Here is an 8,217-nt window from a genome sequence, read left to right as displayed (position 1 = left end):
GCTACATCCTCCCTGAGCCTCTGCCTACTCACCTCGCTAAAGGGTCTGCAGTAGGACCAACACAATGGAATTGAGTGAGGAGAGCGCCAGGCTCATAGTGAGTGAAGAGAAAAAATAAAGTTAGTAGTTTGGTGCTTGGGGATCATTTAGTTGTATTTTCCTCCTTCCAGGTTTTAACTGGTAGTGAAAAGATACAAATGACCAAAGGCAATCAAAATCTGACTATCAAAATCAATATACAGATGATGTATTATAGAATTTTATACCTGAAACCTACATAATTTTATTATTTAGTGTCACTCCAATAAATGCAATAAAAATTTTTTAAAAAGTCTCAACCATATTTATAGTGCCGAGTGTCCAATAACCCCAAATGTCAGGATTTCCTGGTAAAGCTGATTTGAGCATCAACTTGGGCCTCGGCCAAGTGAGGGCCTCCTGCTGTTTCTCAAACCTAAGCCTTAGCTCCTTTCTTTGGGGAGCTGATGGGTGGTGGCACAATGGGCACAGGAAGCCCAGCTGGCTTTAGGAAGGGGGCTGTCACCTGCTCAAACCTCCGTGGCTGGCAGGGAAAGGCCCCCTAGAGAGTAGCAGCCTCCAGTTCCATCTTGAAGTCCTGACCCAGAGCTTCTTTCTGTGGAGTAGGGAATATCAGAGAGTCCTGGCCCTTCCTGCACTTCCTCAAGGCAGAGAAAAGAGGGACTGAGCCACCCTGTCCTGTGAGTGCCACACTCCTACCGACTGGGTTGGCCTCTGCTCAGCAGGGGAGGAACCATCAGGGGTAGATGCAAACTCTGGAGTGTGGCCCCAAGATCCCACCATTGTGGCGAGCGGCGTGAAAACTGCTGAAATATGGACAAGGAGGCTGAGGATCCCCTCTAAAATTGTTCCTGTGGTGATGAAAATAACAATTATTCTACTTTGAAGAGCTTTGGGCTCAAGATATTTGCAGTCTGGCAACTGGATGGTTCCAGGAAACCTACTGGGTGAACACACTTTCTGACACCTGTCTCCGATATAATCTGCCATGTTTCCATTCATTTTAACTGATCTGAATATCAGTTCCCGTTGAAGTTTGCAAAAGCCAAGAACAGAACATCTGGAACTCTATAATGCCAGATGCCTAAGAATACATATAAGTTAGTGATTTTGATAAAATGAGACAGGATGCTTGTTTTTGGGAAGGTTACCCTAGGGGAAGGGGGACATTCTTCCTCCCCAACCACTCCTCTCTTCTGGCTCTCACCACTATGTTGGGCCCTCTAATTTCTTCCTACTCCACTCCTGAACACACACACAGCTCCACAGAACCACAGAGGAACTGGACAGTGGGTGGAGTTGCAGCCAGGATGGGAGCTGGTCAAGGCAGAAAATGAGTTTACCTAGAAACCATCAAGAGACTATTTTCAGAGAAGGAGCTACGTGGGAGGTCAAGTCACTTTTTCCTGGCTCTGATGGTAAAACAGACATGTGAGCATGATGTGTGCAATTACAAAAGTTCAAGGCTGAATTCTTTTCCAACTCTAGGCTGGATGGCTACTTCTAGTTATAACATGAACCCTTTCAGCCTCCTTGAAGATTGCTATACAGAAGGATAGAAACTCAAAGAGGCCTGTGTAGGAGGGCATCCAAAGAGAAAGAAGACTGCTTCTTGAAGCTTTATGGCCCTGAAGCCGTGAGTCAAACAGATAACCAGGGAAATAGCATCTGATGGCTGAGGGGAAAGCATGTGCAAAGACCATAAGAGAAGAACACAGCTTATTAAAGCCTGGTCCAGAAGACCAGTGGGGCTGGGATACAATAAGCAAGGGAAGGAGCGGCAGGGGAAGCAGGCAGGAGAGGAGTCAGGACAGATCAGCTAGGATAGTTCTCATCCTTCGTGCACATTAGAATCACCCAGATGCTTTAAAAACACAGATATCTGAGCATCACCCCGACAGTATTTTGTATTGATTTTTAGGCTCTCTGGTCCCTCCCCCCAAAAAGAATGTTGTTGTTGTTGCTATTATTTATGAAGAAATATTTGTGTTTTGAATTTTAACTGAACCAAAGGCAATTAGTTAAAAATGTTCAGACCCTCTGTGGAGAATTTGTGTGAGGAAAATGAGAAGACATGGCTTTACAAGAGGCTCTTACCTGGGAGATCCAATATGAGAACAGCAGAGCCTCATGGGGGTCAATAATCTTCAGACAGTTGAAGCTGCTGAAACATGGTGGCTGCCCACGTGTAGAGCTCCTGTCTAAGTGAGCCTGGGTGAATGCAGGGAATCAGGCAAAAAAAAAAAAAAAAAAAAAAATTGAAGAGCAGTCCTGACAGTGGCTTTGCATGTGAAAGGAGATGTCAAATAATAAAGTAAGTGGTGGTAGAGCTTTTCTTCCTTTTGCTCCGAGCCCTGACTCTACCTTTTCTCCTTTGGGGCACAGAGAGTCCCTCACTGACTCTCCATCTCATCTTCTTTCTATCACCAATTAACAGCCAGCTCTGGAAAAGCATCCAACTCTTTTACTCTAAGGTGTTCTGGCAGATGGCAGCAACCCTATCTCCCATTCCATATGTCCTTCTTACAAGCTGACCTTGACACACCTCCCATTGAGTAGTGGAGTCTGTGTCTTCTCTCCTTGAACTTGGATGGACCTTGTGAAGGACTCAAATAATGGAGTATGGCAGAGGTGACACCATGTGACTCCCAAAGCTAAATAAAAAATATTCACTGTATTTCTACCTTCTTTTCTGGGGACACTCACTTTTGGAACCCAGCTGCCATTCTTTAAGAAAGACTAAACATACCCAAGCAGAGAAAACCCATGGAGAAACCCTATGGAGGTGTTTCAGTCAACAGGTCTGCTGAGGTCTCCACCAAGAGCTGGCATAAACCAAACGTGTGAGTATAGATACCACCAGATGACCCAGGTCCCTAACCATTTAGTTGCCCCTGGACTCCAAGTCTTAGCTGAGGTCCCAAACATTGTGAAGTAGAGAGGAACTAGCCCTGCTTTGTCCCCTCTAAATTTCTGACTCACTCAATTCAAGTCTCAATTCAAATAATGCCTCCTTGGAGAGGATGTCCCTGACCACTTGAGTCAAAAATGGTATTTTTAAAAATTGAGATATAGCTGACATAAAATATTAGTTTCAGGTGTATAACATAATAATTTACTATTTGTATATATTGCTACATGATCACCACAGTAAATCTAATTAACATTCGTCTCCACATAGATATTTTTTTTCTTGTGGTGAGAACTTTTAAGATCTAGTCTCTTAGCAACTTTCAAATATACAATATAGCATTATTAACTACAGTGCTGTACTTTACATACCCAGGCTTATTTTATAATTGGAAGTTGGTTCCTTTTGACTACCTTTGCCCATTTTTCCCCTAAAATGATATTCTTGATTCTTTTCTTTTTAAAAAAAGGTTTTAGTTATTTTTAGAGATAGGGGGAGGGAGGGAGAAAAAGAGGGAGAGAAACATTGATGTGAGAAAGAGACATCAATTGGTTGCCCCTTGCGCATGCCCCAAAGGTGTGAACCCACAACCCAGGCATGTGTCCTGCCCTTTTGCTTTGTGGAATGATGCCCAGTCAACCAGTCAGGGTGATGTTCTTGATTATTTTCTATCTCCTTCCTTTTTTCTTTCATGGCAGTCACATAATAAAAATACACATTTATTTTGTTGATTTTCATTCCCTGCCTCCCACAATGGCATATAAACTCCATAACGACAGGGACATTGATACTTAGAAAAATGCCTGCACATATTTGGCAGGTATCTGTGCAGTCAGTATCTGAGGAGTGAATAAAACTTGACAAGTATGCCATTAGTTCATTCTTCCAGAGCCGTGTCAGACACCATTAAGCAACCCCAGCATTCTTTGCCCTGGAGCCTGGATTATGCCTCAGAATAACTCACAACACAATCATGCATTACTGATCTGAGTTAGCAGATGAAATGAAACCTATTTTCCATACCTGGTCTGTAACATCAATTTTGGCATGTTCATTTATTGTCTTGTTATTATTTGGGTGTGCCCAGCTAGGTACTAGATGCTCTCTGAGGTTGCAGATTGGGCCTCACACTTCAAAGAGTCTTAGATGAGTTGAAATGATTTGTAATAATCTTTAGATTAGCCCTTTGGCCAGATAGGAGGAGGACTAAATCGATATATGATCACAAGCTTCACAAGAGAAGACAAAATATAGAAGATGAGGAAGTTAGTTCTGATGCCAGAAATTTGGGCTTATGAGATGTTCAGTATGAAGCTCTGTAGGATTTAAAAAGTAGACCTTTTCCACCCATCTCACCTCAAACCGTCCCAGACTTTCATTTGCGTCATCTGCATTCATATGGTATGATGATGTTCAAAAGGAATTTGGCCAGGGCTTGGCCTAGGAGCAGGGCTCAGGCTCCGGGTAAGGGAGAGAGGGTGGGATGGAAGCGCAGCAGCTGTAACACACTCCTCCAGACTGAAGATCAAAGTGAACCTGTTACTGAATTTGGCTGGGAATGGGTGGTCTGTTTTAGGAGAAATGAAGTCTGGAATTATCTTTAACCTGAAAGGCCCTGACTTCCTGGGTAGATTTGGGGTCAAGACACTCTAAGTAGAAACATGTCATTTGAGGGCCTTGCTCATACCAAAAGTTTTCGAAACAGGAGGGATATATCCTAACTGGTTATGAATACAATCTTCTCTGCTTTAAAATCTGCATAGTCAAGAAGAACATCCCCATTGAAACAGAGGTGAATGCCACTTTTGGAAAAGGACTATTTTCAACAAAGATTACCACCACACATAGAAACATCATCCACCCCTATTATAAATATATCACTCAGAAACAATGCAAATTATGAAAACAAACAAAAAAAAAGATACCCCATTGGGATGAGTCAGATATTTACTTCCCCATCTTCCCCCAGCAAATTGCAAGAAGATATATGGATCGACAAAACTATCCTTTTCTCCATAGAATTGCCTGAATAAGATGGATAAATGATCCAAGGGGAGATGCTGCCTATGGCTGTGGGTTGCTTTGCCTTTGGGTAGTTGGGGGAATGCTCTGTTTATTAATTAAAGCTCAGCGTGAGATCTAAGTTCCAATGCTAAGGCTCTGAGTAAAAACTTTAGGTCTTATGGTATGCTAAATAAAAACCAAGCAGTTGGTATTGAAATAAAAATTTCAAAATTTGCCTTCAATCTTTGGTATTCGACCATTTCTCATGGACTGATTCTGTGCATGTGTGTAGATAGGTGGTGGGAAATTGTGGGAGAATCAGAATTGCCATCGTGGGCCTTTTTCAGAAATTGCTGATGTCTATAACATTTCAGAAATTGCTTGATATGTAAAATGCTGTGTGGCAGAAATTTGTTTAGGTTCAAAGTAAATCATTATTAAATTTGTTTTGCACAATCTAGGGAAAATTAAATGATGCCTTTTCAAGTAAGGTCTTGTGTACATTTTTTGGAAGAATGATTGCATTTGAGATTCTGTAATTTTGAAGTTAACCAAGGTAAAAGTATTATTTTTAATGTTCTTCTAATTGATTTCAGAGGCTTTTTGACATAGAAGCAAAGGAAGATGCAATGTTTTCCATCCATATTTACTCATCAGCACGCAAAACTTTCATCTGCGTGCCTCATCAAATAGTCCAGGCTGTTTTTCAGAAGTTCAAAACAGAAGTTAGTGGGCCGATCAGTCTATGCTCCTCCTAGATGCTCCTGGGTGCTTTTTGCTTTCCTGGGTGTCCTTCCTGGCTTCTGTGTTATTCTGATTACCTTTAAGAGCCCACATGTGTGACTCTCATTAGAGGATTTCCTGCACGCCCTTGGAGCCACTTTCCCGAACTCGCCAAAGCCAGAGAGCCTAAAATGCCTACGAGTTTAGGCTATTTCCTTACCCCTCCTCTGCCTGCAGCACTAGCCTCTGACCACTGGTGCAGGGACATGAACGCTTTGAAGTGCAGTTTATACTAGAGCATTCCTTGAGACCAGGCTGAGAGTGGGGTTGCCTGAAATTGTACGCCCCTGCTTTGCTTCTCACCTTCCTGCTTCCTTCGTCTTTCCTAGTTCATCTTGCCTAAGGGCTCTGCCTAAATAAATCACTTGCATGTGAATCTTTATCTCAGGGTCTGCTTCTGGGGAACCCATTACCTTCCCCATAAGGTAATGCTGTGGGAATTAAATAGGTAAACACATGTAAAGCACTTGTCATAGTGCTTGGCCAAAATATATCCTCAAAAATGTTAAATGAACTACTATTACGATGCTCACATCAGTATTTTGGACTTTGATAGATTGGTATCAGGACTTGGAACATCAATTTATCCCCCTGGGCACAGTGAAGAAACATTTAACTAAGACTGAAAAAGCTCATGAAAGTATGTCTTAACATACCAAGGCCTCATACCTGGGCTATCTATGTAAACGAAGCAAAATGAGAGCAAGGATAAGTAGCAGCAGAGAATCTGTTGGGAGAGAGTCCACTTTATTTTTTTTTTTTTAAAGATTAGTAACTCCATTTCTCTAAGAGTTGGAAATTTCAGATATTTGGCCACTTACTATGACTACTTATTTTTAAAGGAATCTCTCAGATATATGGCTGTGGTGGCAGTAAGGTCCAAGAATCCCAGTGGAGCTGGGGCTAGGACAGAAATCACAGTGATCCTAATACCTGCCATCTAACGAATTAAGTGGTGTTGCTCTGTGCTTTACCACCCAGAGCAGGGAACTAAGAAAGGCAAGTTTTATATTCATGTTGTTACGATTCTACAAAATTTAAAGGTCAAAAAGGACCTTAAAGACTCAGATAGCTTGAACAATCTACAGAACTTGCACAGACAGGTTACTCTTTCTTTAGGCTTCTTTTGTGAGATAACAGAATTAGCAATATTCAATAGATGTGCATATAAGCTCAATAGAAATTTTTTTAAGGCATAAAATCAGGAATCTTAATATTCAAGAGGCTCTTGAGAAGCCATCTTGTTCTCTCACCTTTCATGAGGCTCAGATGACACAAAATACCAAGACCAGATGGGATTGACTAATTTATTCCAATATTTGACAATTTTCACCATCAGGAAATGTCTCTCCAAGCCTCTAAGAGGGCAGGGAGTAGAGCCCAGTGTCTCCTCTTTTAAGCCAGAGAACAGCCAGGCCCTGGGCTTGGTCAGAGACTTTCAGATTCTTTATGACTTAAATTCCGTAGAATCATATCAACTCCGTGCTGGCAGCAGGGAAGGATTTTCATAAGAGTCCAATCACCAATGAGTTCTCATGCACGTCCATCACCTCAGGATGCTCTGATCTACAGCTCAGGAGCAGGACCTGGAATCTGTTTTTCAGATCTGGACCCCAGGGCATGTACACAGTTCATTGTAGTGCCAAGGAGTTTGACTTGACTAGTGGTTTTATCACCAGTGAAATGGGAGAGTAAAATGTAGAAGCAGTCTAAGGAACACTAAGTAGCCATGGGGAAAAAAAAGACAGGATGCACATATTGTAACATGGCTATGTTTCCAAAATCAGTGTGGAGTATTAAAAGCAGCAGAATGAAATTATGTAAACCATTTGTGTAATGACCACACACGCGAAACAACACAATATAGAAGGATGCCCACACATTTAAAGACATGCACTGAAAATATTATGGGAGTTGGACATCATAAAAGAAGGAAAAAATAAAAAAGAGAGGCCCTCGTATTGACTGAAGATGACAGTGCTGAGCAGTGAGGAGCACTGAAGAGTCTGGCAAACTAGACCTGCATCCAACTTTTAAGAAAAACAAGAAAAAAATGATTGGGAGCAATAAAAAAGAAACTACTGCAAATGAGTCAGAGGCTCAGCCCAGTTTGGCCTTGGGGTGGCCCAGCCCCTTCCACAGAGACAGTGGAGGCCCAGCGAGCGGGACTGTCCTCCTGGAAAGTGCCACGCTTTCCTCTATTCTGCCACCACCTACCTGCCTTTTCTCTCTCAGGGGTGTACAATGTGCGGCCCGTGAGCTGCATGCAGCCCAGGATGGCTGTGAATGTGGCCCAACAGAAAACTGTAAATTTACTTAAAATATTAGGAGATTTTTTTTTTGTGATTACATATCACAATGTATTTAATGTGTGGCACAAGAGAACTCTTCTTCTTCCAGCGTGGCCCAGAGATGCCAAAGGTTTGGACACCTCTGCTCCAGTTTATTTTCTTTTACTTTCCCATAGCTCTTATTTTCTA

Source organism: Pteronotus mesoamericanus, unplaced genomic scaffold (genome assembly GCF_021234165.1).
Source record: "Pteronotus mesoamericanus isolate MK-2021 breed Mesoamerican mustached bat unplaced genomic scaffold, CSHL_Meso_final contig_24, whole genome shotgun sequence".
NCBI classification, from domain to species: domain Eukaryota; kingdom Metazoa; phylum Chordata; class Mammalia; order Chiroptera; family Mormoopidae; genus Pteronotus; species Pteronotus mesoamericanus.
This window is presented reverse-complemented; position numbering follows the sequence as displayed.